The sequence below is a fragment of the Gymnoscopelus braueri genome, assembly GCF_963280865.1.
Source record: "Gymnoscopelus braueri genome assembly, chromosome: 4".
Classification (NCBI taxonomy): Eukaryota; Metazoa; Chordata; class Actinopteri; order Myctophiformes; family Myctophidae; genus Gymnoscopelus; species Gymnoscopelus braueri.
The window spans coordinates 44553626-44579168 of NC_137605.1; the positions used below are offsets into that span (position 1 = coordinate 44553626).

The following is a 25543-nucleotide window of genomic DNA, read 5'->3' on the forward strand; positions in this document are numbered from 1 at the left end:
GTGTGTGAGAGCGAGAGAGAGAGAGAGACAGAGAGATAATAGGAGATAAACAAAGACAACAGAGATAGAGAGATTGAGAGACTGCCTGCATTCCTGCATGTATGTACATTATACTGTATCATTCCTGCATGTATGTACATTATACTGTATCCTGCATGTATGTACATTATACTGTATCCTGCATGTATGTACATTATACTGTATCCGCGCGACTCAGTGCAATAACAGACATGCTGTAAGTACAAGCAGAGCCAGACACCCGGCTCTCTACACCCAGCATGGAGCAGAGCTAACGACACACAGAGGATGACAGTAACCTACATACAAACCATAATTAATATGGTTTACATCTGCATCGCACACAGAATCACACATCTGTATGTATATGCAGAATATAGTGTATGTTTAGAGCAGCAGCAGATGGTGTCGGCAACACTCACAAACTATGAACCACATCGTCTGGCTCGCACACACACACACACACACACACACAAGCACGTGCGCACACATACAGTACACACAAAATAAAGGTGCACCTCAGATCCAGATATCTGGGACAATGATGCCTGTAGCTTCATGCACGGTCCCCCCCCTCTTCTCACCTCCTCTCCTCTCCTCTCACCTCCTCTCCTCTCCTCTCCTCTCGAAGCCATCCACATGTACTGTGTGTATAGCATATATCCCCCCATTAACCCATTCAATCTGCAAATAGCAGATCTACAAGCTCATAGCGCGGCACCGAGTGCCGCGCTATGAGCTTGTAGATCTGCTATTTTTTTTTAATCGTGAAAATGTGTGCAAATCTTTGAATATATATATATATACGTATATATGTTTTAAAGCTAACATTTTTAACTCTGATTTGTGCTTCTAGGGGTCCCTGGAGCAACACATTTTGAGATGGGGGTCTGCGGCCAAATACATATCATTTTGGGTGGTCCTTGACCTTGACATGGAAAAGTTGGAGCACCACTGATATAGCAACATACTGGTAGGATTTAGAAAACATTTTTAGATTTGTATTTGGCCGCGGACCCCCATCTCAAAATGTTTTGTTCCAGGGACCCCCCCAGAAAGCAAAGATTTGAGTTACAAATGTTTGCTGTAAAAAATATATATATATTCAAAGATTTGCAGATTTTGCACACATTTTCACGATTTTTCAAAAATAGCAGATCTACAAGCTCATAGCGCCGCTATGAGCTTGTAGATCTGCTATTTTTGAATAGCCCAAAGAAATCTACAAGCATGAGAGCCGTGTCACTGATCGTGGAAAGGTGAATCAATCCAACGTACCTGCAAACGGGTGAAGCGCAGTGATGCGTGTGTGTGTGTGTGTGTGTGTGTGTGTGTGTGTGTGTGTGTGTGTGTGTGTGTGTGTGTGTGTGTGTGTGTGTGTGTGTGTGTGTGTGTGTGTGTGTGTGTGTGTGTGTGTGTGTGTGTGTGTGTGTGTGTGTGTGTGTGTGTGTGTGTGCATAGTACTGTATAACTAACAACACTATAGCTACCAGGGCTTTGGGAGGAGTGTCTCCAACTGCCCATATGCTAACAGTAATAGTATATAGGGAAATCAACACGTTTTTTTTACAAGTGCTCGTATCGCAAGGCAAATGAGAGCCGGTGCTATAGGTGGGGCAACATCATTAGCACACTGACGCTAATGCATCCTCCGTTTTAACGCATTCAATCCGGGAACGCATCTGTGTCATTTTAGATTGATTTGGCCAATAAATAAAAATATATATATATATACATTTTTTTTTTTTAATTTTAAATAATGAAAATTTGTGCAAATCTTTGAATAAATACAGTATACCAAAATATTTTGAGATGGGGGGGTCCGCGGACAAATATATCATTTTGGGTGGTCCAATTGACATGAAAAAGTTTGATATTATAGCAACATATTTTTTTAAGGATTTAGAATACATTTGTAGAATCCCCAGAGGCAAAGATTTGAGTTAAAAATGTTATATATTATATTAAATATATATATATTCAAAGATTTGCACACATTTTCATGATTTAAAAAAAATAGCAGATCTACAAGCTCATAGCGCGGCACTCGGTGCCACGCTATGAGCTGGTGGGGGGTGGTGGGGCGTTTTCGAGGACTGATTTTTGCAGCCGTTTGAAAGAAAGAGTATTAATTGGGTGATTTTTTGTGTGGAGCTGGCCAGGTATAATCTGATGGGATTAGCTGGTGTGCTCTCTTTAAATAGAGTTCTGTGACCATGGGATTAGATTATCACAGCCAGCCGGTCTCTCTGGAGCAAGTAGACTGACTCCATTGCTCTGCCTTCCGTTTATGGCAACGCCATGACAACCGGTATACAGTAACAGAGATAATGAGGCAGTAGGTAAGCGTAGACGGTTAGGGGAACATAAGCATCAATCGATTTTAGTGAATGTGAAAGCATCTTCCTGCTCCGGCTGTCTAAATGTTTTGCATTTATTTGTTTATCAACCTTTGCAGTCGGGTGAATATTATGTGAAAGCAGTGGTGGAAAAAGTACTCAAATGTTTTACTTAAGTAAAAGTATCGATACTGCAATGTAGAAATACTCTGTTACAAGTAAATTCAAATTCAAAATTTACTTGAGTAAAAGTACTAAAGTATTGGTATCAAAATGTACTTAAAGAACCGAAAGTTGAAAGTACTCATTACGCAGAATGTCCCATTTAAAATTTTCAAATGAATAAAAAACTTTTGAAAATAGCAGATCTACAAGCTCACGATGTGTCGCGATGCGACGCATTGTGAGCTTGTAGATCCGCTATTTTCAAATGGCCGAAATGTATATAGGGCTGAAGTGGTTAATGTATGTTTTGTAATAATAATCTAAATCTACAAAGTAGAAACTAAAGTTTTCAAATAAATATAGTGGAGTAAAAGTACAATATTTGCCTCTGTGATGTAGTGCAGTAGAAGTAAAAGTACTGAACATTGGAAATACTCCAGTAAAGTAAAAAATACCTCACAATTGTACTTAAGTACAGTACTTGAGTAAATGTACTTTACACCACTGTAAATGTACTTACACCGCTGTCCACTTGAAAAAACAATTTCTAGAAAAGGACAATGCCAACATATTTGGACACTGTTTGACCTCCGTTAGGTCACCTGAAAACTAAGCTATATACTAGGGCTGTCAACAGAGCTCACAAATGATATATGAATGTATCATATTGATTATTTGTAATGTACTGTATATATATTTTGCATAGAACGTAATGCACATAATGCAGGTAAAATAATGGGTCACTATAGTTGCCCACCTGTCAAAGTCACTTAAACTCTGCAATAGTTTGTAGTTGTCCACCTGTCAAAAGTCAGTAACCTAATCCAAATCCCTAATGCTTTTGATGTGGTGTGTCTGGCGTTGAGTTGTTTTTATGATTAAGATCCATTCACGACGGGGTGGCTAAAAAGAATCACGTTGTTTGAGTCGCGGGCAATAAGGCATCGCTGTTTTTCAATCGTGTTTTGAACGTGTAATGTGTTTAGGCTGGTTTTGATGGAGGCTACACACATAGACCCAGTGGATCTGGTCAGAGCTACACCAGAGCTGTTTCAAAGACCATCAGCAGGTGCCGTTTGATCTAATAAAGTCATGTCATGTAAACATTGAACGGTTGTTTTTCTCTGATTTCAACACAAAGATGTTGTTAACAATGTAGCATTATCAGGGTGAACATATGATGCCTCCACTTGCTAGTGAGTTAAATTAAGTCCTTTCGGATGATTTATCTTAGGGGACACAGGAAGCGTATTGTTCAACATCACTGGCTACAAAAGAAAGAACAACGGCTAGATAATTCTATTCCACTCTTCCTTTTTATCATGTATTTATTTATTTATCTTCTCTTTTTTCTTTTCTCTTATTGACTTTAAATTTGTAATATTAATGCCGCTTTCTATGCCAATGAATTGTATAAAAAATGTCCTTTCATTTTTAGTCGATCAGTAATTGGATGGTATGTCCGTTTCATCTTGTTTTGAGTACTAGTGTCTGTGGTGTTTTGAAGTTGTTTGTTATGTGTTTGTTATGTGTGTATAACCTTTTGAAAGAATTCAATACAAATATTTGTATAATAATAACAATGGCTAGATAAAGCACACACATTATCCTATTACTTTAACCCATTAAGGCCCGAGTCCGATTCTTAAAATGTTTTCTAAATAACTTTTTTTTTTTTTTACTTTTTTTTCTCCGAAATCTTTCAAAATAGCAGATACATTTTTATCTGCTATTTTTGAATAGCTTAAGAAATCTAAAGTGACACAGATGCGTTCCAGGTCTTAACGGGTTAAAGCTGCAATCTCATATGAATGAATAAAACATTATTTTAATTTCAACCAATCTATATGGTGGAGTATTAATACAATATAACTCACACATCTGCAGTGTTGGAGGTGGTCTCCCTCCCTACTCTTCCATTGCGAAAAGTAGACCCTGGTGTTGAGTAAGACACCGGGCTGACAACTTGCGCTGCTTGAAGCTCATAGCGCAACATCTCCCCCTGACCTTATTGGCACAGGGCGGTAGAAATGTGGTCTCTGCATGCGGGAGAGACGCAGCTCAGTGGCCTCATGGTTAGAGAGTGTCCGGCTGAGAGTGGGAGGTTAGGGGTTCAATTCCCCGGCCGGGTCGTACCAAAGACTATAAAAATGGGACCAAGTGCCTCCCTGCTTACTTGTTAGGGATGAAAATTATCAATTAATTGATTGTTGATAACCTTAACGATCGATTAATCGATGAATTGATGAGCAGTGTTTTTTAGGACCAAAAGGAAAATTCCTGTCCGAAACCAGAAATGAGAGCAGAAACATAATTAGCTTGATGTATATAACATTAACGAGCGTCAACGAGCATCAGCTGGACACAGACACACACACACACCTCCCGTCTGCAGTGCTCTATGGAGTCCGTCTCATTTCTCTCCAAAAGCCCTGGCTTGCAAAAATATATATATGTAGACAGTGGTGGAAAGTAACAAAGTACATTTACTTAAGTAAAAATTAAAAAAATAAGGTATTTGTACTTTACTTGAGTATTTCTAATTTCCAATACTTTTACTTCTACTCCGCTACATTTCAGAGGCAAATATTGTACTTTTACTCCACTACAATTATTTGAAAACTTTAGTTACTAGTTACTTTTCAGATATTAATTATGATATTACAAAACATACATTAACCACTTTAGCCCTATTTTATACATAGGCTATTGGAAAATGGCCGATCTACAAGCTCACAACGCGTCGCATTGCGACGCGTTGTGAGCTTGTAGATCTGCTATTTTCAAATAGTTTAGTACTTTACTTTTGGTACTTTAAGTATATTTTGATGCCAATACTTTTGTACTTTTACTCAAGTAAATTTTTTATTCTGGACTTTTACTTGTAACAGAGTATTTCTATATTGCAGTATTGGTACTTGGTGTACTTGGTGTACTTTTACTTAAGTAAAGAATTTGAGTACTTTTCCCACCACTGTATGTAGATTAATTGTTAACATAAACGTGCACATTTATCATGGCTGGGTGATGTACTTACATCAAGCCGCCACACGGCTCGGGAACTGTTGGTTCCCAAGGCTACTTACTTACTTTGGCTTTACAACAAGGATACAATGTCACAACATAATAACTGACGCAAGCCTATTTGTGTGTAGCTGGTTGCTGTGTTGATGAAAGATCCCCCAGTGTGTGTGTGTGTGTGTGTGTGTGTGTGTGTGTGTGTGTGTGTGTGTGTGTGTGTGTGTGTGTGTGTGTGTGTATGGGGTGCTCTCCGGCTGGCTACCGCTACCGGGGGCCCCCTCTCCCCCCTCTGTCCTCCTCACATCTGGATACAATGTGGGAACAGGGCCCTGAGGCCAGAGGTATAGCTGAAGGGAGGGAGGAGGTGTGTGTGTGTGTGTGTGTGTGTGTGTGTGTGTGTGTGTGTGTGTGTGTGTGTGTGTGTGTGTGTGTGTGTGTGTGTGTGTGTGTGTGAGAGAGAGAGGGATAGAGAAAAGAGACAGCGAGAGAGAGAGAGTGTGTGTGCGTGTGCGCGCGCTTAAAGTGGATCAGGTTCATTTGGGTCAATTGTTACACCCTCAAGAGTAAAAAGAACACTACTTTATTTTATACTAAGCGCGTGCACGTGTGTGTGCGCGCGTGTGTGTGCGTGCGTGTGTGTGTGTGTGTAACCAATGAGAAGGACAGGGTGGTGTTGTTGTTAAAAGGCTCCCTGACTTTGGGCTCCTCTCTCCACGTGCGGTTCACCGCTAGGCCCCCGGGCCAGAGACAAGACAAAGGGGGGCAGCAGGGAAATGCGGTTTTCCTCTGGGGAAGGCAGGTAGCATATACAGCAACACAGGGTCAGCTCGTTCTAGTGCTAACAACAAGGCAAAACGTGAAAACACAGTGTGCTGTGTTATTGATCCAAGATGAGGTTTAAATAGTCGGCAGATGTTAGGCCAAGGAGAGGGAAATAGCACCTCCCTGCATGATGTGATTATAGACCCACTCTGGTTGCTGCTAAACGTGTAAAAACATCATTGTTTGCTGTCTTTTGAGGCAACAAAATAAAATAGAAATTAGTCTCAGTCATAACAGAAATTAAATGACTCAATATAAGAGTGATGGTTATCAGTGACGTTTCTGATCGCAACACACTTCTATTTATCGTTGCTCAGAATGGAAAGCAGGAGTCTGAATCATAGCAGATCTAGAAGGTCACAAGCTAGCTTGTAGATCTGCTATTTTTGGCACACAACTACTAGAAAAAGTGCTCCTCGGAGCACAGGTCTCCGCCAGGTCAGGTAGGTTATTGTGGGCCAGCAATGTTCGGAATGCATCGGCCTCCTGGTGGCGCTAAAACAGGCATGTGTGAACTTTCACGGCACGCTGCGTTCATGATTCGAGGCATTTTGTTCAAAACGGATGTATCCTGCAAACTTTGGAAGCCGATGTTAGCCAATCAGGATGGAATATGACAAATCGGACAGATCGGTCTTGATCACATGACTATAGAGATACTGTGTACCGATATGGGTGAGGTTTTGACAAAATCTATAGGAGTAATATAATTTTTTATGTTTTACAAAAATCGGCCTCCTGGTGGCGCTATAACAGGCAAATCTGAAAAAGTTGGGGCAGAGGTTCTGCTCTGGCATCCAGGGAGTGCGTGTGCACAGTTTCACGTGGATCGGGCCAACGGTGCCGGAGATTAGCTGTTCACAGACGGACGGACGGACAGACACACGGACGGACGGACGGACGGACAGACGGACGGGCAGGCGGGCGGGCGGACAGGGGGCAAAACATAGTCTCGGCCACGCCTTCGGCCGGCCTGGCGGAGACAATTAAGGGAAGCTTAGATCGAGAGGAAGAGAGAGAATGATCGAATGCGACAGCGAGGGGCAGGGAAAATATATAGCGACGAGGTGCAGGGACATGAAGATAGGAAGTCTTGATTCATTATGCTGTTTTTCACCGTCTCCCGTCTATCCATCTTCTTTTGTCGTCGCGTGGAGGAAGCTCTTTCTACAACTTAGCCTAGATGCTGCACTCCGCAGAGCGGTGTGCCAGCAGAGTGCACTTTACTGCATGCTGGCAGTGCACGGGCTCAGCCCCAGTCAGTCCCCTGTGCTCCACATGTGGATTTCAGGATGATCTCATTAAGGCCCCATGGCAGCAGCACTCCTCTAACCTTCTGAGGACCCCTTTGTCCTCAGTGACCTTAAGCTGGCTCCAGACCAATCCAAATCGGCCCGACTTTGGGCCGATTTGGCTTCGGGAAGCGTCGGCCAGTCGGTTAGGGGTCCGTCGGCCAGTCGGTTAGGGGTCCGTCGGGACCTTTTCGGCCGACCCAGAGCCGACCGAACATGTTCAGCTTTTTAGCCGACTGGCAGAGCAGTGGCAGTGACAACAAAGGGCTCTCGGTGTTGCCAGATTATGTGAGAGAAACAAGCGACCATGTCTATGAAAACCTACATTCACTGTTTCTCGTTGTTGCTCCCAGAGAGAGAGAGAGATTGATTGATTTGACCTACTTTTGGGCAGTTTTGGTGCGCAACACAACCCTCGTTTAAGTGAATTGCTTTCACCTGCTGCTGCTGTGTGGAGCGCAGTGGTGGAAAAAGTACTCAAATGTTTTACTTAAGTAAAAGTATCAATACTGCAATGTAGAAGTACTCCGTTACAAGTAAAAGTCCCGAATTAAAAATGTACTTGAGTAAAAGTACAAAAGTATTGGTATCAAAATGTACTTAAAGTACCAAAAGTAAAAGTACTCAAATGTTTGAAAATAGCAGATCTACAAGCTCACAACGCGTCGCTTCGCGACGTGTTGTGAGCTTGTAGATCGGCTATTTTCAAATAGCCTAGGTATAAAATAGAGCTAAAGTGGTTACTGTATGTTTTATAATGTAATAATTTATATCTGCAAAGTAACTAATAACTAAAGTTTTCAAATAATTGTAGTGGAGTAAAAGTAGAATATTTTCCTCAGAGATGTATGGAGTAGAAGTAAAAGTACTGAAAATTCGAAATACTCCAGTAAAGTAAAAAATCCTCAAAAGTGTACTTAAGTACAGTACTTGAGTAAATGTACTTAGTTACTTTACACCACTGGCGGAGTGTGCGCTACAGGGCATATCTCCGCCAAGCCAGGGTGACCCAGGCTCATGAAATTCATATGCAGGCATAGTAGCCAATTAGAATGAAATCTGCAAAAACGGACTCATATACTGACCATATATTGGCTATATATTATGGCTGTCGGGTGGAAATCTTGTTCCTTTTTTATTATTATTTAAAAACAATTTAAAATCGTGAAAATAGCCAATCTACAAGCTGTAATTATTAATAATTAAGAAATACTATATTTTAAAGAGTGAAAAATCAACTTAAGTCATTATTAGTGCAATTTCATTCACATTTCATTTGAATGAAAATAACTTGTGGGTAAAATACATTCTGTGAATCTAATGTGATTAATGTGACCCCTACTTCAGTCAGTGAAGTCCAGGGCTGAATGTGACATATTGAGACCTATATAACTAAATATTGGTCATTTGCCAACACATTATTTTGTGAAATAAATGGGTTATATTTCACAGATAGTTATACTATTCTTATAATATATTAAAATACAATGATCCTTAAACTTCAAGTTAAATGCATTATTTCCGTGGACTTAAAAATAATTTTTGGACTTAAAAATCATTATAATTTAAATTTAAACAAGTAAAAGTCCAGAATTCAACATTTACTTGAGTAAAAGTACTAAAGTATTGGTATAAAAATGTACTTAAAGTACCAAAAGTAAAAGTACAAAAATGTTTGAAAATAGCAGATCTACAAGCTCAGAACGCGTGCATCTCAACACGTTGTGAGCTTGTAGATCTGCTATTTTCAAATAGCTTATAGGTATAAAATAGGGCTAAAGTGGTTAATGTATGTTTCATAATGATTTATATCTGCAAAGTAACTAGTAACTAAACATTTCAAATAATTGTTGTGGAGTACAAGTATAGACAATTGGAAATACTCCAGTAAAGTAAAAGTACCTCAAAATTGTACTTAAGTACAGTACTTGAGTAAATGTACTAGTTACTTACACCACTGCACGTCAGTGAAGAAAAAACGCTGGGAACATCCCTAAGTGGCTTTGCAGGGAAACAAGCCCAAAGTCGCTTATAATAAGCAGACCTGGCAACGCTGGCAGGCTAAAAGTCAAATTAGCACATGAATGGCCAGTCGGCTGACAGACTTAAATGCCAACTTTTGCCAACCGAATACCAGTCTGTTGCAGTCTGGAGTAGTCTGCAATAGTCTGGACGAGTCTGTTTGGTGCGGAGTTACCTTTAGACTTGAGCCTCCCTTGACACAAAACGCCATGTCCTGGCTGCTGTACCCCGTCCTGCACAGCAAAACCCTGACTGTTAATTTAACCCATTAAGACCGGTACAAGCTTGTAGATCTGCTATTTTTGTAAAAGCATGAAAATGTGTGCAAATCTTTGCATATATTATTTTTCAAAGCGAACGTTTGTAACTCAAATCTTTGCTTCTGAGGATTCTACACAAGCAAGCAGATATACAAGCTCATAGGTGCCGCGCTATGAGCTTGTATATCTGCTATTTTTCAATAGCCAAAGTATAAAATAATAGGTTAAAGTGGTTACACAGATGCGTTCCCGGTCTTAATGGGTTAACTGTGAAAGTGTAAAAATGGGACCACTCCAAAAAAAACATCATTCACAGTCAAAGGACCCCAATGGAAACAAAGCCATAGTGCTTTCTTGGGTTTAAAATCCTCTTAGCAGACCTTGTATTGAACTGTACTTTCCTGTGCTTTTTTTTGTTGCAAACTGCTAATAAAGTATTCAATCAATCAATCAAACTCCTAGCCATATTGTCATCCCTCTCACAGTTCCTGAAATGGACTTTATTAAGCATTCAATACCTCAGTCAGTGCTAGAGTGTACTTTACTTGACACCTGATTTATTTAAAGATCTCAAGAGGTAATTTCTATTAAATTTCCTCTGTTTTTTTGTTCCTGTACAAAAAAAGCACGGTGTGTACTTCCCTCTCGTTTTGAGACAAGCAGACAGCGAGTTCCTGACAGCAACAGAGAAGTCATTCTTCCCCCGTTTGCACATGAGTGGGTTTGTGAGACAGATGTGCGTTAAAAAGGACGGAATCTAATAAGAACAACAAGCGTCCTTCAAACAATACTTCTGAAAAAGCAAGAAGTACCGCCACAAGTACAACACGAACATCATTACGGGACGCAATCTGGTGTGCTCCGGTGCTGTGTGTGTACACACACACACACGCACGCACGCACGCACAGAGAGAGAGAGAGAGAGGGGGGAACAGCAGGGCAAGGTTAGGCTGACATCAGTGGCTAACGATCAGCTCTTCAGTGCGCTGAATGATTAGCGGCTGTAGCCTGCAGACATTTCCAGCTTGTTTGCCTAAGTCAGTCAGACATCCAGCATCATTTGGCCTTCAATCTGCACTAACTGCATCCACTGCCTACTCTCTGACTCATTGGCCTGACTTTGGGAAAAAACGACTTGCACGTATTTATATACACGTATATATATATACACAGGAACACAGTCAGTGTCATTAGAATGAGAAGCAGTTGTTGAAGCATGGCTGAAGTGTAATCGTCGAAAAGCGAAAGTAAAACTAAAGAGGGTTTTTAAGTCTGTTGCTTTTTAATAGTTGTTTTCCTACACAAATTGGCTCACTATGCTAGCTCTGTTTCCTTAAGGGTGATTCACATTCGAGGGGAAAATCTCTGCCCATCCGTGTGTGTGTGCGTGTGAGAGTGTGTGTGTGTGTGTGTGTGTGTGTGTGTGTGTGTGTGTGTGTGTGTGTGTGTGTGTGTGTGTGTGTGTGTGTGTGTGTGTGTGTGTGTGTGTGTGTGTGTGTGTGTGTGTGTGTGTGTGTGTGTGTGTGTGTGTGTGTGTGTGTGTGTGTATGCGCGTGCGCGTGCGTGCGTGTGTGTGTGTGTGTGTGTTCATGTGCATGCCTGTGTGGGGGTGTTTGTGTTTTGCACTATAACATCCTCTAGCGCTAAAGTGTAAAATATTTTTTATACTCAAAACAGTAAAATAGACATTTTACTGTTTGTTGTCGAGTTGTTCTTGAGTTTGTTTAACCCTCAAGAGTAAAATGAACAGGGAGGATGTTGCTGTGTGTATGTTCTTGAGCGTGTGTGGTCAAACAGGCTGTCTGGTGTAGTTGATATAATGTAATACCGGGGCGACCGTGAAACCGCCTCCCAGCGGGAGCACCGCAGCTCCTGTTGTTCCCTTCTATCTTTCCAACTGTTGTTGTACACGAAACTCCCAGCGAATAACACAAGTTCTCTGCCACATCAGACACAAAGAAAGAAGGGTGAAAAAAAAGAGAAAACATCACATTATGCAGGGCTCTCGAAAAGGGACAAACAAAGTGGAGAGACGTCACATTCACTTCAGTACCAAAGGAGAAGAATGCGCAGAGAGAGGAGAAAACAGAAAACAAAAAAAAAACATTTGGCTTTGCTTTCAAAGCACACCTTCTGCGTGACAAAATACGAATTCAATAGACAACCAAACGAAGAACAACATCGACCGGCAGCACTATTACAATGGGTATTGAAGAATCTCTAGCATTGTTTTAGAACAGGGGCTCTCAACCAGTGGTCCGGGACCACCAGGGGGTCCCCAGCGAAATTAGTTAACATAGCGTCACAATCATTTTAACCACTTAGCTTTGGCTATTAAAAAAATAGCAGATATACAAGCTATATAGCTACATAGCTACATAGCTATGTAGCCGCTATGTAGCCTCGCGTAGCCAGACTATATCACTGCGTGGATATGAGTCTGGTGCCTCTATGCGGACGTTTTTTTTCCAAGGGGGCGGGATCAAAACAATGGCTCTGGACGCAATTGGTTAGACCTACAACCAACTACCAATCACAGTCTCCCATATTTGAATACTGGGCCCTGATTGGTCACCCCAGACTTCTGGAGCAGGAGATGGATTCACAATGGAGCGCTGCCAGACCCAAATCGCCAAGGGCAATTTTTTTTTTGCACTGGTAGATTCGTCTGGTCCCAGGCTACGCGCTATGAGCTTGCAGATCTACTATTTATTTTTTTATCTTGAAAATGTGTGCATTTATTTTTAAAGTGTTTAATTTTTTTACTCAAATCTTTGCTTCTGGGGGTCCCTGGCACAAACAAATTTCAGATGGGGGGGGTCCGCAGCCAAATACATTTCAGTTTGGGGGTCCTTGGCATGAAAACATTTGAGAACCATTGTTTTAGAATAATGACCAACAGCCTATAGCTCTACTTTAGGAAGCACATTGAACCCAACCCCCACACACCCCACCAACAACACACTGACCTCTGGGCCACAGTGAGTTTGGATTAAGTTTGGGTGCCATGTCGCCTGGCTGCCCAGACATCATTCCTGCAACGTGTGCACAACTGTTAGAAATGCAGATCAGCACCTCAACAACACGCCACGACGCTCACACACACAGTCTTGATCCGGAAATGTTCTTAAGACCTGAGGGGCCGACTCTACAAATACCTTCTAAATACAGTTTTCTGACAAACCTATGTTGATATATGTCGTTGCTGTCAGGCAGAAACCCCTCTTATCTCCATTTGTTTCGTAAATTAAGGCCGTACTTGATCATACCACGTCGTCACACAAAAGCGTCAAAAGTAGCAGATCCACAAGCTCGAAGCGCGTTTTGAGCTTGTAGCTCAGTTTTGGACTTTCAACCGACGAAGATGGAAGATGTATAGCTAAAAAGTGAATGCGAACTAAAAATCTTTTATTTTAATTTTTATCCCACGATTTTTGTAACCCATTTATTCACCCAGTGCCAATTATCTAAGTAATCCTGGGCGCTACACTCCCTCTGCCAGCCTAGGGAGAGCCTAGAGCCGAGCTCATGCCTCCATCAATGCATGAGAGCTAGCATGAAGCCGCTTCTTATCACCTGACAGGGGAGAGTTTCCCTGGTTAGACGTAGTGCGTGGAAGGAACACGTTATTCCAACCAGTTCCTTTCCCCTCCATCAGGCACCCCGGCTGACCAGGGGGAGGCAGTATAGAGACCAGGATTACAGCATGTTTTTGTGAGGATACCTACCTTAAGATTTAAAAAAATCTTTTAAAATAACATAATGTCTTTTTTTTAAATGTAGGAAACAAAAAAAGGGGGATATTTACTCGCGACTCATAATAATTGGTCCGCCGACCCAAACATGGGTCCGCGACCCACTGTTTGGGAAACAGTGCAGTGTATACAGTATACAAGCAGATAAAATAAAACCAATAAACCTTCTTGAATGTTGAATATCTAGACCTGGATGTTCAGTGTGACACACAGTCACAGTGGCCCATCAAATATGAAGAAGGACATTAGGGAGGGCAGAACTACACCGTCAGCAGGCAGAGACAGACGGATAGGCAGACACACAGACACTCAGCTCACAGCCCCAGTTATGGAAGGAAAGCTGCGCGTGTGTGTGTGTGTGTGTGTGTGTGTGTGTGTGTGTGTGTGTGTGTGTGTGTGTGTGTGTGTGTGTGTGTGTGTGTGTGTGTGTGTGTGTGTGTGTGTGTGTGTGTGTGAGAGAGGTGGGGGCAGGGGGGCACAGACACACACAGGAAGTCAGAAAAAATACAGCTCTAGATGATTAGGGAGGATTTTGGTCTTCAAAACTAAAAAGCACTGAACATTGAACAAACATATGTTAAAGAAGATAAAAAACGATTACCGTGGCTGTGGCTTGAAGGATTTATGTCCGAGCCACATTTGATTTCCTTATCATTTGATACATGTTCATCTTTTTGCTTTTTACCATCAAAGCACAGGCAGCGTTTCTTTTTTCTGGGAAATATCATGTTCTTAAGACTACAGGCTTGAGAGCGAACGTGGAATGGGACATTTTATTGCCGCAAATTGATATATAATAGAGTCAACGCAAAGAAAAATGAATTAAATCGTATTTTGATTCATCCTTTCGGTACTAAACATTTTACAGGGACGTGTTTGTAGAATAGTGTGTGTGTGTCTGTGTGTGTGTGTGTGTGTGTGTGTGTGTGTGTGTGTGTGTGTGTGTGTGTGTGTGTGTATATATAAGTGGATCAATAACGGTAGTCTACTATAGTGACATCTGGGTTGGACAAAGAGCTCTCCCTTCCCTAGGCAACCCTCTCTCTCCTCTCTCTCTCCCCCTCTCTCTCTCTCTCTCTCTCTCTCCCCCCCCCCGCCTTTCCCCCCTCCCACCCCAATCCCTGATCACAGCCACGTGGCTCTCTGGGCTACTTCTCTTCTCTCCCTGGCTAAGCTTAGTTCTCTTCTTTAATCCTGCAGCAATCACAGCTACAATGCCACCATTGGCACATAGAGACACAAGGCAGAAATCTATTAAACTAAGATCAGCATGTGGGCCATAATAACCGATGACGATGATCGCTACGGTAATGAATCCAAACGCGTTCAGCTAAATTATAAATGCAGCATGTTTTTTTGCGCTCGTTCATTGGTGAAATGTAATGGATCATCAATAATGGGTAAGAGTGAAAATCAGGCCATCGCTCTCTCCGTCTCCATCTCTCTCTCTCCCCCTCTCTCTCTCTCTCTCTCATGTGCTCGTGTAAGAATAGTGGATAATGCAGAAATATGTAATTTTACAGCAAACATGATTGTATTGTACTTCCTGTTACTTCCAACCCAAAGCAAATCCAGCCGCCTTTCAAAGTAAACCCATTCCAACCACATCCTATATATCCACTTCAACCACTGAAATTGCATATGCGTTCACACAAGATGCATTAAAGCTGGCCGGTTGGACCACAGTGGCGGCCCAAGGAACACGCCATGATGCTAAAAGAATCCCCCGCCACCCAACAACCACGCCACCACCACCACCACCTTCCCCTCTCTCTCTCTCTCTCTCCCCTACCTACCATGGGTAGGCCTGTCACAACATATACACATAATCGCCTAATCGCAATCATTTGACATAATTGCAATAATTGTTTGCATAATCGTCATAATAGTTGAAAAATGTTCAATATATTTTATAACATTTTCAAAAATAGTGGAAATTGCAGATCTACAAGTTCAAAACGCATCAACTTTTGTTTAAGAAGCCAAAAAGAATTTTTTTTTTATTTTTTTTTCAAGATTTTTTTTTGGGCTTTTATGCCTTTATTGACAGGACAGTAGGCTGACAGGAAAAGGGGAGAGAGATGGTGAGTGACATGCAGCAAAAGGCCGTCGGGACCGGGACTCAAACCTGTGACACGCTGTCAGGCTACACTGAGCCTAGGCCGCTGGACCGGTCCAGAAATGTAATTTTATTTATAATGTTCCAGTGTTTAACGGAAAAAAAACTCAATTATTTGTGTTACAATTAATCAAATTAGTAAAGTGTCATAATGGTGACACAGCCCCTCTCTCTCACACTAACACACTAACAAGCTCTCTCTCTCTCTCTCTCCCCCCATATGGGGGAGACAGACACTAACAAGGCCTCATGGTTAAATCCCCCAGCCCCCTCTTCAACCCCCCCCCCCTCCCCCTCACCCCTCCACCCCCGGCCAGCGCTAACCCCTCTCCTATCTTAATCCTCCGATTACTACATCATTTTCTTTGGGTCTAATTTGGACGGCTATCAGGCCCGATAGCTTTACTATGGAAGGCAGCGCTGCCGCTTTCTTGGCATGGATTCTATTGATCCATCAGCGGGGTGCAGGTGTGACCCAAATATAGGGATTAAATACCCACCTGTTACAACTGCAGAACAGAAAGATGGCCAACCAAGAGAGCCTGCTTGGGTTTCCTTAATAGAGTAACTAGTGTGTGTGTGTGTGTGTGTGTGTGTGTGTGTGTGTGTGTGTGTGTGTGTGTGTGTGTGTGTGTGTGTGTGTGTGTAATCATGTTCATTTAATGGTTACATTTGTTCACTCTATGAGTTACAAATGCACAGGTTAACTGAGGATTTTAATGTACTGTGTGTGTGTGTGTGTGTGTGTGTGTGTGTGTGTGTGTGTGTGTGTGTGTGTGTGTGTGTGTGTGTGTGTGTGTGTGTGTGTGTGTGTGTGTGTGTAATCATGTTCATTTAATGGTTACATTTGTACACTCTATGAGTTACAAATGCAGAGGTTAACTGAGGATTTTAATGTACTGTGTGTGTGTGTGTGTGTGTGTGTGTGTGTGTGTGTGTGTGTGTGTGTGTGTGTGTGTGTGTGTGTGTGTGTGTGTGTGTGTGTGTGTGTGAGTTTGTTTACTTGTGCTTACGTGTGTCTGTACTATCGGTGCATGCACCGACACTAGTCCCCGGCAAAAAAATAAATTCCTTTTGATTATTCAAAGCCATAAGCAATGAGTTTCCTATGGCGGGGCTCATTTATAATTTAATCCAGGAGCTCGCTGTTTCTAGGCTGGAAGAGAAAGATTGCCCTTTCAGTGTGGGCACCCCGCGGTGCGGCGGGGGAATCAATGCTGTCGCTTCAGTCGGGTGTCGACACAAACACTACCACCGGCTCAACATTCTGATTTTAAAATGATCCGACCGTCCGTCAACCTCCACTGGTGGATGTGTGCATATTTGTTAATTACGTAACGAAAAGACAGAACAGCTGTTAAAATGGGTTTCACACTTGTTGTGAGCTGCCTGCCTCTCTGTAATCCAACCTCAATATGCCACAGTGAGTTATTTAAGGCGGTGTATATATACAGATATGCCAACACCCTCCTCGCTCATGTCTAGAGAGGATATGAAACATCAAATGACAGGAGTTGTGCTCAAAGGAGAGGAAAAAAAGGATGGAATACATCAGATGGGAGCTGACCGGGCACATAAATATGACCGCATTTTTTGGATTTGATGTTATTGCTTTTTTTTTTTCTCCATACATTGCGGTACAAAGTGAGCAAATGTCGACATCTGCTCTCTGTGTTCTGAGCAGAGGAACAGAGGCAGGGGGAAATGTTGGGTGGGTATTGTGTTGTACAATCAGCAAAGATCTCAATCTAACAGACTTAAACTCTGGCTTTAAAAAAAAGGATACATGTGTTTTTAAAACAAAGTGACTTGATAAAATGATCATGTCGACCTAAGCTTTTCAGATGAGTTACTCCAAATGCCACGGACAGCAAATAGCAAGGGCTTGGTGTTTACTAATAGCTGAGGATAGTTCACACACACACACACACACACACACACACACACACACACACACACACACACACACACACACACACACACACACACACACACACACACACACACACACACACACACACACACACACACACACACACACACACACACACACACACACACACACACACACGTCGCGCTTTTGTTATAAACTTCGTACACAGTTGACTGAGATTGATGTGTTTGGGAGTCAACAACAGCCGATCCAACATATCATATTGACATTATTACATAATCAACAAATGTACAACAGCACGACCGCACCCCTCCCCTCCCCTCCCTCCCTCCCTCCCAGCTACTGGGCATGAGCGTCCATGTCCGTCCATAGTGAGAGAAAGAAAAAGGCACAAGGCAGTAATGAGTAATGAAAACAGCAGCGTTAGTGGTGCCATTCAGTTAAAGGCCTGCTGGTGTGGAATGTGAGGCTCCATTCATCCACAGGGTTAAAAATGCATTTCTGTCAACCACAAAGCCCGGCCTTGTCCTCATTGTCTTTCTCACCATGCCGATACAACACTTCCACATTCTGACTGAAGGAAAAAAAAGAGAGAAAGAAAAAAGAAGAAATAAGCTAATTTTACACCCACCCCAGATACAGGAAGGAGGGCTGAAACTTAGAAGAAAAGGAGAAAAAAAAGTATTTGAAAGAGATGGCGATGACGTTGGAAATGGCTTAATGTTTAAAACTACTTTCAAACCTGACGTCCATATTTTGGGGGCATGGGCAGTGAACCCATCAGCCCAAAAAAAAGGGGGGGGGGGGGGGAATTCAGTTGCTGGCTGCTGAATCTGTCTCTTGAGAGATTAGGGCGATGGGTGACATATTTCACAAATTACATGAAATAAACAAAAACGTAGCTGATCTATGTGAGCTTTCAGATCTGCTGCTTTTTGAAAACGCCATCATCATGATGATGACACACTATAAAATATGGCTTATACATTAAGGGGTTAACGGTGGTGAGCAGTTACACAGGGACGAGGAAAGTGAGCGTGCGCGCACAGCCGCACACACACACACACACACACACACACACACACACACACACACAATCTACTTACCAAAGACAAACAGTGCCATTGACAAAACACACACATCTATGCATCATCTAGTCCAAGTCAACACAGAAAAAGAGACAATGGTGGAAGGCAATCAAATATATAAAAAAGAGCTCCAGTCAGTGATGTGTGTGGGCCATTGTGTGTGAACACTGTATGAATAACAGAGCAGTGCAACAGGCTGTCTCAGAGACATGCCTCATTCCTGTGTGAAGGCTGGCATTTTGTGAAACCTCCTAACTTGATTTGGTATGAATAACATCTGAAGGGTACGTTTAAATGCCCACTGTGGGCCGGCCGGCTGCTTAAGGTCGAAGTTCGTTCAAATAGATTGTTATTCACACATTAACCCATTAAGACCTGAAGCCGATTCAACAAATGTCTTCTAAATCCCAACAGTTTTCTGAAAAACGTATGTTTCTATATGAGTGGTTCTCAAACGTTTTCATGTCAAGGACCCCCAAAATCATATGTATTTGGCCGCCGACCCCCATCTCAAAATATTGTGTTACATTTATTTTATGTATATATGATATGAGTGCCTTCTGCTTCTTTTCACATTTTGACACTGCAGTGCTAAAATATTTTGTTAAGAGGTTTATTATAGCCTAATGCTTCTGTTCAGTTCTACCTGTACTTGAACTTTATTTCTGTCTCATCCTGCACCGTGTAGCCTGTTACTTTTTTTCACCTCTTCTAAATCCTGTTTGTATTATATATTTTATTGTTGTGTTAGCACAGCCTCTGCGGAACATGTCCCACCAACAAAATTGCTGCTTGTGCCTGTGAGTAATAAGTGATAAATACATCCTAGGCTAGGCTCCTGCATGGCAGTATATAGGACCACAATGGAAACAAGCCCCTATAGGGTTGTTTGTGTTATCCTTTTAACAATCATTGTAAACCGTACCTCTGTACAATTTGCAAACTATTAATAATGTATAACAATCAATCAATCAAAAAGTATGCTAAAAGGCCATTTTAGGGGTTCACCTGAAAGGTGATAATATCACTATTACACTCAACAATTCACAAAAACAATAATGTCACAATGACTGGTGAAAAAAACAGAGACAAACAATCCTTAGTTTAAAAAAAAGCAAGCTCACAATGTCATTGTTGTGATAGGCAGCTGGATCAAGAAGCAGGACGCCATTCATGAGGATAGATGGCGCTGTAAATGGCCAACAAACATGACACTGTGCCATTTCAACCGTCTGTCTGTCTGTCACCGAAAATAGAAGATCTACAAGCTCACAGCGTGTCGCCTGTGAGCTTGTAGATCTTATATTTTCCATGTAGCTTTTACACAGGTAGCTGTCCATTTACAACAGACTGCATCGTCACAATAACGTCACCACACTATCATGATGATGCATGGTGACCACAGAGTAGCCTATAGCCTGTGTGTGTGTATGTGTGTGTGTGTGTGGTGTTGTTGACAATTAAAGAAAATGTTTGACATAATGTCTGACCAGGGGCTAGACAATGTAATCCTGTCTGCAAAACAATGCCACCGTGTGTGTGTGTGTGTGTGTGTGTGTGTGTGTGTGTGTGTGTGTGTAAAGTTATCCCTACTACTAACTATGTCAGTGGTCTATTCTAATTCTAGTGCCTCTTCTGTCAAGACTCGATAAGAAGACAACGCCTGTTTTGTCATTAGTACACGTTTAAAACTACAAATAGCACAAGGGGCGCGTCGGACACACACACACACACACACACACACACACACACACACACACACACACAGGCTATGCGTGCGTGCGTGCATGTGCGCACCCCCCCCCCCCCCCCCCTCTTGTTATATGAGTTCCAGTCTGGATCATTCTATCATCTCACAACATCGTTGGTAGTTTGCAGTGGTGGAAAAGTACTCAAGTAAAAGTATAGTACTCAAGTAAAAGTATCAACACTGCAGTGTATAAATACTCTGTTTACACGTAAAAGTCCGATATCAATATACTTGAGTAAAAGTACAAAAGTATTGGCATCAAAATGTACTTAAAAGTACCAAAAGTAGAAAGTACTCATTATGCAGAATGTCCCATTTCAAGTTTTCAAATGTTTAAAAATACTTTAATATTTCCCTCTGAGATGTATCGTGGAGTAGAAGTAAAAAATACATAAAATTGGAAATACTCCAGTAAAGTAAAACAAATACCTCAAAATTGTACTTAAGTACAGTACTTGAGTAAAAGTACTTAGTTACTTTCCGCCACTGGTACTTTGTCATCCTCGTTATGATGACCGATGTGCCTCAGTTGCAGCACAAGCAGTTTTAACACCGTTTTCTCACTCAATCCATGTCTAGTGTCTATAATGTCTAGTGCTCTGGAGAGGAAATGCCTGCTTTAAAGCCCCGTGCACAGAGAAGTGATCCCATAATGAGCACATATCCAACACACAGCGAACACACCCTCTAAATAACAATAATAATTATATGGACACTTCTTCTCCTTCCATACCTTCTCTTTAAAAAGATCCTCCTCCTCCAAACCACAGAGAAGACCCGACGATACGAGCGAGAGGTTGTTGTAGTTTGTAGTGTAAATAATCCAACATATAGAGAGAAGATAAGTCCAGATGCACCGAGATCTACTGACACGATACTGTCTGTCTGTCTGTCTGTCTGTCTGTCTGTCTGTCGTTACATTACGATCACAGCCTGTATCTCTAATTCCCTTGTCTGTGTAGTTGAACTACAGGTTCCGTGTCTCTCTCTCTCTCTGTGTGTGTGTGTGTGTGTGTGTGTGTGTGTGTGTGTGTGTGTGTGTGTGTGTCTCTCTCTCTCTCTCTCTCTCTCTCTCTCTCTCTGTGTGTGTGCGCTTGTGTGTGTATGTGTTTCGATCTCTCTCTCTCTCTCTCTCTCTCTCTGTGTGTGTGCGCTTGTGTGTGTATGTGTTTCGATCTCTCTCTCTCTCTCTCTCTCTCTCTCTCTCTCTCTCTCCCCCCTCTCTCTCTCCCTCTCCCCCTCTCTCCCCCCCTCTCTCTCTCTCTCTCTCCCTCCCTCCCTCTCCCCCCTCTCTCTCTCTCTCCCCCTCTCTCCCCCCCCTTCTCTCTCTCTCTCTCTCTCTCTCTCTCTCTCTCTCCCCCCTCTCTCTCTCCCTCTCCCCCCTCTCTCTCTCCCCCTCTCTCCCCCCCCTCTCTCTCTCTCCCTCCCTCCCCTCTCCCCTCTCTCTCTCCCCCCTCTCTCTCTCTCTCTCTCTCTCTCTCACACACACACACCGCGTGACGTCCACTAAACACTGAGCACAAGGCAAGATCCGAGGGTGAAAAAAAAGCAAAGCAAAAAAAATAAAAGTTGACCAAGGCCATTGGCCAACAACCCACATGAACTCCTCTGATAATAAGGGTTACATTGTATCACTTTAGTGTATAGTGTGTACAGTGTAGCCTGTGTTGGACTGGTCTTCATAATATGGCTCTTTGATTGGTTACAGTTAATTAATGTTAATTAATGGTCACAGAAGCTTGTTCCCATACTCCAGCACACTGTTCAGACCCAATTAATGTTCTGCCAATAATTAATCATTAATATAATAAAAGCCCTGTCAGTGTTGAGGTAGGTCTAATAGGTCTATGCCACTTCTGTCCTCAAGTCACACGTGTGTGTATATATATATATATATATAGGTTACAATGTGGAGGAAATGGAAACTACACACTCACTAAGAATTGTTGTACATTTATTTTACCCCCCCGCCCCCATTTATCTTCACCCAATGATAGGTTATAAAGCAGCCAAGGACACCAATAACTGGTAACTCGTTTACACTCTATTCTATTGTCGATATTAATAATAGACTTAGTGTGATAGCATCCTGTATGTTTATTAACGGTTTATAAAAAGTTAGACTTCACCACTCACAGCCTACAACACACTCAATCATTTTTAGATTTGAGAAGAAGGAAAAAAAATCATTATTTTACACTTTGGCCCCCCCTCCCCAAACCCCCCCCCCCCGCCACATGTTTCTGCATCCCCCCACAGACTAGAACATGCTAATGAGTTGAAAAGCCCCAACTTTAATTTCGCAGACAGACAGACGGCCTGCATCGAAACAACTGGTGAAAGATCCGGGGACCGACGACAGACAGACAGACAGACAGCCGATCATGATGAGACGATCAAGTAGCATAACACTTCATATAAACGGCCAATAAGAGGCTATAATAAGCAGCTATTATTCTATAGTGGTGTGTTGTCGGCTCGGCTCAGTGCTGTGTGACTGACAGTTATGCCAAGTCTATTATGTAGGACATCGACTTCCTAATATGGATATGCTCTGACCCCTGGTTCCTGTCTGTCTGATCTGGTCGAAATGACACAAACAACTTAAAAAAAACACCTTTATTATGATGAACAACAAACGTGTTGTTCGTTAATTGTATCCACAGTGTGGATTACAAGAAACGCCTACGCGATACATAGTCTCCAAATGGGTGATTGTTACAATGTTGCGAGATTGTTGTGAGAAGGAGGAGAACAGCAGCAGCAGGGCGACGATGTTAGAAACAACAACAACCCCATTAAAGATGTATTATCTTCCACTCAATCTAAGCTACCGATCGTTCAAATACATGTATGATGGGTCGGTGCAAAGTTTACTTAACCCACACACACACACACACACACACACACACACACGATCAATCGCTCGCCCCCTTTATACAGTCTTAAAATCCCCACTCAAAGCGACGCTAATAGTTGTCTAAACGACATCTATTAACGCCGTAATAAAAACTTGTTTACTGTACCTGTTCGTGCGTCTCTGGGGCGAAAGCACAAATATCCAGAGAGAGGACTTCAAGATGATAAGACAATCGCAAAGGTGAAAGCACGCGCATTGCTGCCGTGTGTGCTGGAGTGCATGATTGAGTGAGTCGAATCCACTGTGTGTGCACCGTGGGGGATCCACAGGCGACGATCAGATCCCAAAGTACCGACTCCGATCGCCTGGATTCAACCGAGGATCCGAGTGTATGTTGGGTGAGGTAGCCTATGTTCTTTACCGCAGCACACCCCGAGTAGTAGAAGTATCTTTCTTTATGTGCTGTGTGTGTTGTGTGTGTGTCATGTCACGGTACACCTTTCCATGGCCAGGGAGATGGTTTCTCCCGTATTAAATGAACTATCAGCTATTGTCTCATCAGCAAAAAGTTCTTGATAATGCCCAGAAAACAAGCCCGTGCACTCACTCATTCACTCACAGTTCAGCTAAGAACAGAACCACTCAGTACTGTCTGCTAAACCTGTTGTGGACTAGTTACTGAATTAATATTCTTCTTCTTTCTTTATTCACGGAATGTATGGAAATTCAGTCAAACAGGTTTCTAAACATGTTCTGTTTACTGTTGGACAACAGCCACAGCATACATTTCTAATTTAAAGGTCAATACATGTTCTATTGTGGAACAGTCTCAGACATGATTATTATATATAACAGTTTGTACAGGGTATAAATGTATGGGAATAATTAAGCTTTATTCTAAAATTATGTTTACTAATTGATTTAACTTACCACACTTTAAACGGAAACATGTCACATGTACTGTAGATAAGACATCAGCACAAGAGCCTACAGTTCAGATTGTGAGTTGAATGATGTTCTGCAGTTAAACAACAATTAGACCCTCCAGAAAAATGCGATTATGCAATCGCATAATTTGCATAATCAGCCAAATGGCGCAGATTATGCACGCAGCATTTTTTTTACAAAAAGGACGTATTATCGCATATTTCGCAACTTTTCGCATATTTCACTTATTTTGCAACTTTTCGCATAACTTTCCACATATTTCGCAACTTCCTGGCAATTTCACCACATACAATCACATAAAAACGTAGCATATTTCATCGCAAAATCAAGGATTTAAGCCCGCATAATCAAGGATTTTTGCCCACGTTTTTCTGGAGGGTCTAAACAATGGGTTATTCCGCAACCAGTATAGCCTACTTATATATCATGTATCGTCACTGTTGGGCAGAAACCATATTTCATTTTTCTTGGTTTCTTTTCATAAATTAATGTCCTACCTATTAATAGGTTGTGTGACAGTGAAGCCCATGCACAAATAGCAAAAATAGCCAATCTACAAGCTCACAACGCATGCTGCACATGTGAGCTTGTGAGCTTGTAGATCTGCTGTTTTCACTATTTGTCGCCTACAATGACATGCCCAAAATAGGGACGCCAGGCTGAAAGTGTTTAAGCCTTTTTTAAATAAATAAATATCTAACCAATGAAAAGACGGTGTTTGTGACTAGATAATAACTACATTGGATCTGATTGGAACACAGGTTCTTTCCCCCCATTTCCTGAAAAGTTTTGGACAAACAGGATTGCAGTGACGATATGCATGACAGTGAGATCACAATTCTTGCAGATGCGGTACCTATATCATTCATATATATAAAGGTAACTTGGATGCCAGCACATGACATGACAAAGCGATATTCCTGCTAGTTTACACAGTGTTGAAGAGAATCCCCTGCAGAGCAGTGAGAGAGACCTTGGGTTGGGGCTTGTTTGCTCAGCATGCATGCATAGAGACGGAGCCATCTTGCTGACTGCTGATGTACCAGTGATTTAAGACGCACAGACATTTTATCAACAGCCAGCCGCTGAATCGTAACGGCAGGCACGCGCACGCACGCACGCACGCACACACACACACACACACACACACACACACACACACACACACACACACACACACACACACACAC

At 42.1% G+C, this 25543-nt stretch overlaps 1 protein-coding gene across 2 annotated transcripts in view; it reads right to left on the reverse strand.

Moving 5' to 3' along the window:
* The window catches only part of LOC308084638 (zinc finger protein 516-like), a 67400-nt gene extending 43546 nt beyond the window's left edge, over positions 1–23854 (reverse strand). Inside the window, exon 1 of one of the 2 annotated variants that reach the window (XM_080427404.1) lies at positions 23572–23854. The gene's annotated coding sequence lies outside the window, so the exon portion shown is untranslated. Of the gene's footprint in view, positions 1–21278; positions 21520–23571 lie in introns of those variants that run through there. The other variant, XM_080427405.1, reaches the window with a different exon arrangement.
* Positions 23855–25543: the final 1689 nt, after the last annotated feature.